At 40.7% G+C, this 11,765-nt stretch overlaps 2 long non-coding RNA genes across 2 annotated transcripts; one reads left to right on the top strand and one right to left on the bottom strand.

Annotated features, from left to right (window-relative positions):
- The first annotated feature begins 7,708 nt into the window (after window positions 1-7,708).
- On the top strand, window positions 7,709-9,641 carry LOC143103359 (uncharacterized). Its single transcript, XR_012982780.1, has 2 exons — window positions 7,709-8,269; window positions 8,680-9,641. It is a non-coding gene; the product is annotated as an uncharacterized LOC143103359 (long non-coding RNA).
- A 40-nt stretch (window positions 9,642-9,681) lies between these two features.
- On the bottom strand, window positions 9,682-11,329 carry LOC143103358 (uncharacterized). Its single transcript, XR_012982779.1, has 2 exons — window positions 10,778-11,329; window positions 9,682-10,265 (listed from the first exon to the last, which is right to left on the bottom strand). It is a non-coding gene; the product is annotated as an uncharacterized LOC143103358 (long non-coding RNA).
- Between the last annotated feature and the right edge of the window lie 436 nt (window positions 11,330-11,765).

Below are 11,765 nucleotides of genomic sequence, written 5' to 3' on the forward strand. Positions count from 1 at the left end.
GCTAGTTAGCATGGTTAACAAAGTTAGCATGGCTAACATTGTTAGCATTTTTAACAAAACTGCTAAAAATGATTAGCTAGGTTAGCTAAGTAACATGGTTAACAAAATTAGCATGTTAACATGCTAGTTAGCATAGTTAGCATAACTGCTAAAAAGTATTAGCTAAGTTAGCTAAGTAACATGGTTAGCATAGTTAGCATGTTAACATGCTAGTTAGCATTTTTAGTAAAACTGCTAAAAATGATTAGCTAAGTTAGCTAAGTAACATGGTTAGCATAGTTAGCATACTAGTTAGCATTTTTAGCAAAACTGCTAAAAATGATTAGCTAGGTTAGCTAAGTAACATGGTTAACATAGTTAGCATGCTATCATGTTAGCATGCTAGTTAACATTTTAAGCAAAACTGCTAAAAAATATTAGCTAGGTTACCTAAGTAACATGGTTAACATAGTTAGCATGCTAACATGTTAACATGCTAATTAGCATAGTTAGCATAACTACTAAAAATGATTAGCTAAGTAGCATGGTTAGCATAGTTAGCATGCTAACATTGCTAGCATAGTTAGCATGTTTAGCAAAACTGCTAGAAAATGTGCTAGAAAATGTTAAGTTAGCTAAGTAGCATGGTTAGCATGTTAGCATTGCCAGCACTGCTAGAAAACATTAGCTAAGTAGCATGGTTAACAGGTTAGCATTGTTAGCACTGCTATAAAACATTAGCTAAGTAGCATGGTTATCATAGTTAAAAATCTTGGCATAACTGCTAGCAAACATTAGAGCCAATCCAACTTTCAGTTATCGTCAAATATCTACCTATACACAGCCATTAAACTATTTGAATATCAACATTCATTAAACTTCCAGTCAACAACTTTTAAACTATTTACCTTCAACTTTTAAACGGTCTACTTTTAAACTATCATTAAACTATCTATTAAACTAGCTGTCTATCAACAACTTTTAAACGATCTACTGTCTATCAACAGCTTTTAAACAGTCTACTTTTAAACTATTAACTTTTATTAAGCTATGCAACCACCATGTCTATCCTAGCATCACCGTAGTAACCATCTCTGTATTATCTGTTTTAACTATACATGATATTTTACATCACAACTTTAGCATTTTCATGCACTGGTAATTCCTTGGAATTGCATTTCTAGTTATTATTATTCCGCTTACCACTTTTTCCATACGCAATTTCTCTTGAACAGTTTAACTTAGAAACTTCATTCAAACTTTGTAACATAGGTCTTCAAACAGATCGGGTTGCTATGTCTTTTCAACTTTGAAACTTTTATACTTTTTAAACTATTAAAGAAAAACTTTTTAAAAATCCCCATAGACTTAACATTGCCGATTATGACATCATAATACGGCCATTAAGCAATTAGAATCCTATGGCAGGTGTTCAGGCCACCTGCAGCCTCAGGCTTTAAAGGAACCGTATGTAAGAAAAATATTTCAATTAATCATAAAATGGCCCTGATATGTCACTAGACATTAAGAAATCATGTTCATTCAACAGTAGTCCAGCCAGGATATTGTCATTTAAAAAGTGAAGTTGCAGCCCTCAACTGTTGTTGATGTTGTGTTTTGTCATGCCATGTTGTGTTTTGGCCTGATGCGCCACCCTCCACTTATCTACTAATCACGAAGTCAGTAGTGTTTCGCCATCCGCGTGTGCAACCTCGAGTCAGGGGGGAGGGGGAGGGGATACACCGCTCTTCAGTATTTTGAAAGTGATTGCAGTACCAGTTTTGGCCACAATCTTACATATGGTTCCTTTAAGCATACAATCTGGGTCAATTAAGACTACACATCCTATTCAACTGTTTCCTCTGCCCAAAACTGTTTCAAAATAAAAGTCCTCACTACAATAATTCACTGTTAAACAATGTAACCCATTAAACTACGGAACTTTTTACATTCAACTTTTAAACGGTCTACTTTTAAACTATCATTAAACTATCTATCTATTAAACTAGCTGTCTATCAACAACTTTTAAACTATCTACTGTCTATCAACAGCTTTTAAACAGTCTACTTTTAAACTATCAACTTTTATTAAGCTATGCAACCACCATGTCTATCCTAGCATCACCGTAGTAACCATCTCTGTATTATCTGTTTTAACTATACATGATATTTTATATCACAACTTTAGCATTTTCATGCACTGGTAATTCCTTGGAATTGCATTTCTAGTTTAAACTTTGTTACCTTTAGTGTGTGTGTGTGTGTGTATGTGTGTGTGCGTGCGTGCGTGAGGGGTTGCTCAGTGAAACATCGGAATACACCAATTCCGCAACACCGTCTCTGATAAACAAAGCAGCATGAATAGAAGCAACTAGGCCAAACTGCCTGATGAAAATTTGACTATTTTCAAAGTGCTCGTTTTTTTCGGATGTAGGTAACACAATTTAACAACAATGTATAGGCTATATTATTTTCATTTGATTGGTTCAACCGCCACCCGCCCGAATTTAATTAAAATATTATATTTCTTCACGTCATCCGCCCGATCCGCGGTTTAACCGCGGAGTCCGCGGCTGTAACCGCGAACTGCGCATCTCTATGGCATATCTATCCGATCAGGGGTCCGCGAGTAATTCAACCGAGAGTAATGGGTGCGCAGGTGAACGCAGAGAAGTATAGGCTTTAAATATGATGCAATTTGATTTAATTTAATGATTTGTTTTTATTTTCTTACTTGAAAGCCCCACTTCTGCTCTGTCACGCAATAAAGATTTCATCTCGCTGCGATGAACAGTTCCAGAGCAATGTAACAGAGAAGAAAGGGTGTGTTTTTTGACGCACTTTGCTTCAATCGGGTTCTAAGGGTTAACAGGACCCCGACAAGAAGTATTCAACACTATATTATTCAGCTGTACAGCTCTGTTAGTTACAGTTTCTTGATAGTGTATGATAATGGATTGTGTATGTTTCCCATGGAGATAGGCTAACTATGGTGAATGTCAACACTATTATTTTATTCCGACTGTGATTTATGCTTCAGTAATATTCAACTTTTTAATCTCGCTGTGCGAAACAATTTTCTTTGGCCTTCCCAACCTGCAGGCACCGAGCCCCCGCTGGACAAGCTCCCACCTGCGCTGATTGTTCATACCAACCGTGGCCCCTGATTGCTTCTATTGCTCCCTGACTCAGACTCCCTGTCTGTGCGGAAAACAATTTCTTGGTAACAACCCCCTTCCGCCGGCTAACGAGTCCGGGGCAGATTGGAGATGATAATGACCGTCTGTGACACACCGACACAGCCAGGCTCATTTTAAATCAAATATGAGCCATTTAGCCCTCTGCAGGGGCAGCAGGCTTTATTTTAGTACAACACGCTTTCACAGGTTAGCGAAGACAGGAAATGAATGTCAACACGGAAATAAATATATACACGCATTAAACTGTGTGGGTGTTCTGTGCCTTTGTGTGCCTTGTGTCTGGAGCCTGGAACTCCCCACCCCCTCCCCCTCTCCCAGGTCCCGACAGGGAGAGAAAAGGTAATGGAGGATATTGGCCTCCTAATATACCTGAATACAAACATCACACAGCCTGTGAAGGTGTTAATGGAGCTGGGTCAGCACCCTGCTTCCGTCTCCAGCACCCGTCTGGGGGTTGAGGGGTGAGGTGGGAGAGGGTTGAATAAAATATATCCTTGTTGTCATTGTACAACGAAATTTGAAAGTGCATACCCTTTATCTGTCTGAGGTAGGAAAGAGGAAGGGGGAGAGGGGTGAGGTAGAGGTGGGGATAGGGGTGGGGTAGAGGTGGGGTAGAGATGGAGAGGGGTGGGGTAGAGTTGGGGAGGAGGGGTGAGGTAAAGGTTGGGAGAGGGGTGAGGTAGAGGTGGGGAGGATGGAGAGGGGTGAGGTAGAGGTGGGGATAGGTGCTCTGGTATTGTATGATAGCACTTTAGCAGTAAGGGGTTATGGGTAGGTGATGTTTTCACTGTATATCACAAGTTTCGGTTTCGTCTTCCCCTCTCTTTGCTGATTGGCCTGACATTATTCTTGTCTCAGGGAAATGGTTATGAACTATGGTGTTCCAGACTAGACCTCCATGAATGAAGATCTAAGTGGCCGGTGCCAGGCTATCAGCATATGCGTTTGTCAGTGACACTTATAGTCGGGGCTTTGAACCAGAATTTTCCCCAATTGGTTCGTTCCGAACAGAAACAGTATTTTAACGTTTCCGGTTTTCGGTTCAACCCTAAAATTGACGTTCCTGAACCGGTTAGAACAAAAAAATTCCCGAACCGGTTAATAACGTTCTATGTCAGCTGCGGGACATACAAATAAGTAGGCTGATCATTAGGACTTTACAATTATGTTGTTAGACTACATATTTCTCTATCCTGTCATCAAACATTAAAAAAGCACTATAGGCTACATTATGTAAGCGGCATAACTGTAATTAAGACATGCCTACATTTTTTTCAGTATTATACATGAATTAAGGAAAATGTCTGCATGTTGTTTATTGGCAAACAACTGAACACATATCCATTATACTTCTCTTACATAGCTCAATTGGTGCAAATGACAAATAGGGCAGGCAACATAGCTGTCACTGAGAACTTCAATTGACCAAACCACTTGTTTCTCTTATGTCATCAAACAATAGAAAACCATAAAGCATTACAGAAGCATCACTGTAGTTCTTACATTTATTCAAAAGCCTATGCAACTCACATAGCTAAATCTGTGTAAACTAGATGTACCGCAGAGCGGTACAAAATATGACCGCCGCCCAGTCCAGCACATTTTTTCCACAAAAATAAATCACGCTGAAAGGCCTATATGATTCCAATTGTCTCACTAAATTGCATTATCCACACTCAATTCTCACTGGTATCTGCTAGACAACAAGTACCAAAACATGATTAGTTCATAGATTTCACATGTAAAATTCATTTTATACAACCCCACCCCCATCTTGCCTGTTCATAATTCTGAGAAATTCTTGAATTGTGTGCATGTGTGCGTGTACACGTTTATGTTTATGTGTGTGGGTGTGTGTGTGTGCGTGCTTGTGTGTTTGCCTGCGTATGTGTGTTTGTGCATGTGCATGCATGCGTACATATGTCTACTGTGTGAGTATGTGTCATACGTATGATTACTGTGAATGTATGTGTGTGCGTGTGTATCTGTTTATGCACATGTGTGCACATGGAATGGGTTAACATGACCCCTGGAGGCAAACATACAAAAAAAATGGTCCTCCTAAACCTTACGGTTCTCGAGATATTCACAGAAAACTGTGTCTGCCCTACCCTCCTTTCGGGGGGTGCTACAGATCAAAACGAACAATGATGGTTCCATGCTATCCATATGGGGTTACATGCCCACCAAGTTTCGTCTACCCCGGTCTTTCAGTGTCCCGGGAATCCTTGACGGAAATTTGGACATGCGAAAAAGAAAAAAAAAGATCTGACTAAACCTATATGACCGCCGCTTCGCTGCGCGGCAGTCATAATAACTGAAATATGGTAGGCTACATAGCTGCCATTGTGAACATCAATTGGCCAAACCTGGTCAGGGCCAATTAATGTTTAATTCAATTTAGTCTACCATAGTTCAGTGCATTTTTGTCTCTCTTATCTCATCAAACAAATGCCCAAAACCTTGTAAGGGCCCAGAGGGAAATGACAAAAGATTCTGCCTGTACAGGTGACGGCAAGCTTCTCTATTACATTTCTCCCAACGACCAGAAGTCAACCTCATCGAGTCATATTGTACAGAAATCTTGTAAAAGAATGAAAAAAATAACGGTATTAACCAGTTACCATTATTTTAGATGAACTTCTGTTCCGGAACATAACATTTTTTAAAGTTTCTGGTTTCGTTTCTGTTCCTAGCAAAAAACCAAAAGTTTCTGGTTTTCATTTTCGTTCCGTGAACCGATTCAAAGCAATTGCTTATAGTAAAAGCAGCGAGAGCAAGGGCTTATGGTTAAGTGTTGTTTACGAAGCAAAAGCCTGGATGTCTAGAGGTCATTCCTACGGACCTGTTCCGCTGACCCCGACACTACAGCCCTCAGGCAACATAAGTCTTCTTCCATGGCTCGAGGGTGAACTGCATTTCAGAAAACACAATGACAGCCCCTCCAGGCTGTATTAAAGATGTACCATCGCTTTGGTCAACTCGAGCGCCTTGTGCCCACACATGCTGACTCATAGATGCAAGAATGCATGTCCCGAGAATGTGTAATGCACTAAAAAAATACACATGCAAATGCATTGTATGCACATACACGTGCACATGAATGCATCAGCGTACGCAGAAGCACATAATACACACTTAACTTGAAGTTTGCTGCTACTTCTGAGAACTGATGCATTTGAAGTCATTCCTGGAAGTTCACAAGGAGAATTTTCAGGTGTAAGCTGTCCATTAAGGAGCAAATGACACAGAGCATCAGCTTAGATCAACATAGGACCACTGCTCACTTACCCATCCTACAAGCAAATGGGAGGTGTTTCTGAGAAACTGAGGTTCATTCCCTTCTGGTTCAGACAAGTGAATAATACCATTTTAAATCATGACAAAAAATGTATCTCTCTGGCACGGGCTGTCTCATACACACACACACACAGAGAGAGAGAGAGAGAAGGAGGCACACACACACACACACATAGACACAGATGCACACACATACACACACAAATGGGCACTCTCTTATTTCAAAAATGCCAATGCTGCAAATAAACACAGAGAATCCACAAACCCCTGACCTTGAAGAAGGATTTGTTGCTGCCAACCCTCGAAGCAGTTTGGATTATGAATCACGCTAGTGCCAAAAAATTGGCCATTGCACAAACATTGACATTTTACCCACAATCCACTGCTTACATTTCCCTGTCTCTATGTTTTTCTGTGTGTGAAGACTTGGTCCAGCCCAGGCATGGTGAGCTTCTTTGGCTCTCCAAAGTGAGGTTAGAGCTTTCAATTTACGACCCGTGATGGGTCATCCATCGGACATACCTCTACCAAATATATAACACACACAACATGAAAGCAACATTCTACCTGTGTGTGTGTGTTTATGTGTTCATGTGTGTGTTTACTGTATGTGTCTGTGTGTGTGTGTGTTCATGTGTGTGTTTATGTGTATGTGTCTGTCTGTGTGTGTGTGTGTGTGTGTGTGTGTCTTCATGTGTGTGTTTATGTGTATATGTCTGTGTGTGTGTGTCTGTGTGTGTGTGTGTCTGTGTGTGTGTGTTTATGTGTCTGTGTGTGTGTGTGTGTGTATGTGTGTGTGTGTGTTTATGTGTATGTATGTGTCTGTGTGTATGTGTTCGTGTGTGTGTGTGTGTGTGTGTGTGTTCATGTGTATGTGTCTGTGTGTGTGTCTGTCTGTGTGTGTGTGTGTGTTTATGTGTCTGTGTGTGTGTGTGTGCACTGAACTATACACTGTCTTTTCTAAAGAGCTCTGGCTTCTGTCCTGTAGTTACTAGGAGCTTAACATCAGCTACTTCAGACTTTGTTTTATCTCCAAATTTACAGCCACCAGCAGGAAGGAGCCAGACTCTGAAGTGGAGTTTCAATGCTACAACCAGCTGGTGTCTCTGGCCCGTCCGTGGACATTTTGATGAGATGGTGTCCTAATGCACGAAGATATGCAGCATCAGGGGATCAGATGATAAATCATCAATTAAAACTCAAGAGGGCTTTGGCTACCCTTATCATGTAGCCTGGGTGCCATTCCGAACTTAGTCCCGCCCACAACGTTTGAGGTCGGGAAGTTCGGTCTGGCATTGATCAATAGTGGCGCGAGTATGCTCGCCCAAATACTGGCGGGCCAATCAAATTGTCAGGGCGGGCTTTATACGATGATGGACAGATGCTCAACAGTAACGTAATCCACCACGTCACCAAAGAGCGCTTGGGTTGAATTCGTTTACAACAACGATGGCTGCCGCTGGAGAATTGAGATGTGTAGATTCTGCTATCAGGTCTGTTCTAGAAGATATCGACAGCGAATTAATTTTAAAAGAGGAACAGAGTAACGGGATCAAGGCATTTGTTGATAAGAAAGATGTTTTTTGCCGAAGCAACTGAAATGGGCATCACGGCGATGCAACTCGGCGTGCACGACGAGGTGGATATAGCCAGCGGTCGTTGCCAGATCCTTTTTTGAAGCCCGGAATCCTGGCTGCTGAACAACAAGTGGAGGGACATGCTAGGCTCCGATGTTTTTAAGCCAACGCAATGGGTATCGTCGTGGACGAAGTTCATCTAACTTACAAATGGTAAGAGAGTCTAACTGTCTGACTTAGTAAATAACTCCCAATGTCGTGATATGAATCCCATGTTGTAAACATAGTAGCCTAGGTATCGTTGTACGTTCGCTAACTCAGACTTGGTACAATCATAACGTTAGTGTGATTGTAGCGAACTAGCTGTTAAAACATTCTAATGTAGGTTACTGTTTTATTTCTATCAGTGGTCAGGCTGCAAAAGGGCAGAAGGGCATTTGGGTGTTGCTTTATGTACTCAAGCACCATATCCATATTGGTAGGCTAGTCACTGTACCCCTTATAAGTGATGTATTCTTTTTAGATGTCAGTACAGTCATTAAAAAGTACTAAATGATACTACTCATAATGTCTTATTTTTACTGTTACTTATTGGTTGCTTTTTGTACTGCTATATATTCCAGGTACACCTGTGCTGACATTGACCGCTTCTGCTGATCGGGAATCCAGAGCCAGGGTTATGAAACAGCTTCAGATGGACAATCCAATAAATTTGGCCCTGAGCCCAAACAGAACAAACATCAGAGTGGGTCTGATTAAAGTACCTGGCCATACACTGGAGTGCCTACACTGGATTGTGAGGGATGTTAGTACAAAGCTTGACCCAGCAGTTAAGACGGTACTTTAATGGAGTCACTAGTTGTCTGCGGAAAGCTTTGTACTGCCATTTTGAGGAACACACCACATCTGTTGATCTAGGACATCTGTGCTGCACTCACTGCCATTCTGTTTGTTCTTGTGAACCTGAAGGTTGTGGGGAGCTAATCCCCAAATATGAACACTTTCAAGGGGAGGTTTCATCACACCACAAACACAGAATAGTCACACCTAAGGGCACACTTTTGATCAGGGAACTGTTACAAACTTACAGGAGTAGTTTACTTCAGGACCATAAAAACATACCACTTTACACAGTCGACACAGCCTGCACTGGTTTTGGAGATGAACTCATTGATCAGTTTTAGAACAGTGCACACAGATATTTGACCTGGACTTCATTATCCATAATCTCCCTACATACAAGCTGGAACATGCAAAAGAGATACTATGAATTATGCATGAGGTTTTTGATGACATCGAACAGAGTCAAACTAATTTGTTTGATGACTGTGTTGTTCAGGATGACCGTGTTCAGGTTGACATGGATTACACTGGTTACTTTGATGACGAGGATGAGGATGATAAGATACAATCATCCCCAAGTAACTTGGAATCAGGCTTGTCAATGTTGAAGATCTCAGGCTAGCTTCAAATTCAGGCTCAAATGTGTAGCTTCAGGGTCCTGTTGTTGTGCAAATGCCTTTTTTTTTTTACCTCTGTTACATTAATATTTTTGAATAAAATTAAAATGGTTTATACTTCTCTACTGGTTGGTGATGTTTCTGCATTTAAAGACAAACAATAAGACATGTCAATAAAGATTTTTAATATCTACACATAATAGGTAATGTTTGAAGATATACGCTGAACTTTGAACATACAACCAATAAGAAAACACAAAAATGTTTTCAAGAATGTGGATACTACTAAACTATTATGTGAAAACAATTATTTACATTGTCATTTACGAAAACAATATTTACAAATTACCATCACCATTTACATTTCACATTTACTTAATTATTTAAATAGGCACATTTTGCCAGTCCATTATTTTCTCCTGGTAATTCAGCTTTGCCAATAAGTTTCTCTTGAAATTCGGGAATGCATGAGACTGCCTGCCTGGGTGATTTTTGCTGGGAAAGTTGTGAAAACGTTTACCAGTGTTAAAACGTCCTGTTCTCGGGCCACATGATGAATGCCAGCCGGCCTTGTCAGCTCCAGCTCTGTGTCCGTTTTGTCCATTAGCTCTTTGACGATGCCAATGGACCTACTGATTCTGGCTGCTGACATTTCTGACATGTTTGGTCCCAATCCTCTCATAAATGATTTGAGTAAATTGTTTAGGTGTTCCAGGTGGAGGTCAAGTGGATGGAAAATGGGTGACAACCTGAAATATAAGTGAACACATCAGTGTGAAGAATTACAGTATAGCCTAATAAGTATAACGTGCATTGACAATACATTGGAAAATACAGACTGTTAAATATGGTGACACCAGATGCAATTGCTGAGCAGGTCAGAGAAACACTGCCCACCCCCCACAGAGGTGCAGAGCACAGAGTGGGGGTTGGATAACATGCTAGTCCATTACAAAATGAAGTTTCTACATATTGACAAAGTGACAGAGGCCAACTTACACATCAGGTACAAGTTTATCCTGGTAACATTTGCTCACACTACACTGAAATTCGGGCTGGCTTCCAGAATACTAGGCATGTCAAAATATGACTAGATGATTTAATCATAGATAGATTTCACGGAAATGAGGAGTGTGGGAATGCACAGTGTTTATCACATTGGACAATAATCACGACTCACTATTAACTCATGTGAAACGTGGCAATCGAGGTTATTCTCATAGTCATATCATAAGAAGTAGAAATGTATTAACAAGCTTACCTCTGTAATGCTTCTTCGCGTTTTTGTACCGGTTGGAGTTGACGGATTGGGGCAGAACGTCTTCGGAGTCCGGGGCGTCTCTGATGCCTCAGATGAACACGGTTTTTCAGGCTGGTCTCCTTCGTCTTCTGTCCATTTTTTAAACACGGGCATGTCGCGTTCCAACCGTGTTATAAAGTTCTGACAGGACCGACAAATGCGATGCGATTTGTTTGCAGTGTTGTGGAGTTGTAATCCTAAACGGATAACTTGATCGTATATGCATTCACCTTTACTGTTTCTCTCAAAAATGAGGTTCGTGTGTTGAAGAACTCCGTGTATCCTTACATTATTTTTACAACACCTGCGAAAATCGCTCACATTTTCTTCTTCTAGCGTGCAGTTGAGTTCTGTTGACATCAACTATGCGTCGCTTAACATACGTCACACACTCCGTTGCTCTGATTGGTTGTAGGTCTATCCAATTGAGTGCAGAGGCATTTTTTTTCCTGGTTCGTTTGAAACACGCCCCATAATCACAGCTCTATGGAGCAGTATCAGACTCAAATTCTGACTAGAATTGAGTATGACTACGTCAGGCTACTTATCATGTACTTTTCCTCCACTGATATTTTCTCTTCATTGAGTATGCTGAATAGACACTGTGTCTACCTCTGTAGCATTCATAAATCTAAAATGTTGGCATTTTAATCATGTCCAGGCGTTGTAATATTAATTGCATGTTTTCATGAACCTGGAATCAATTTAAAAGTACTATGTGATTGGCAATAGCACCCTGATTAATAAATATAATACATGGATACACACTATAATAGCCAACTCGAACCTGGGGATCCTCATCAGGCAAACTCACCTCTGGGCTAATGCTGGTGTATTTTCATAATCAGACAACCAGTAAATGTTAAAGGCAAACTAGTTTGAGAGTGCAGGCTGAATCGCAACATCCATTAACTGTACACTAAAAGAGGATGTCCTTTCCTGGTGGACT

This window comes from Alosa pseudoharengus, unplaced genomic scaffold (genome assembly GCF_046254945.1).
Source record: "Alosa pseudoharengus isolate Yale_2024_CS ecotype anadromous, Long Island Sound unplaced genomic scaffold, YU_APseudo_1.1 YU_APseudo_1.1_scf_4, whole genome shotgun sequence".
NCBI classification, from domain to species: Eukaryota; Metazoa; Chordata; class Actinopteri; order Clupeiformes; family Clupeidae; genus Alosa; species Alosa pseudoharengus.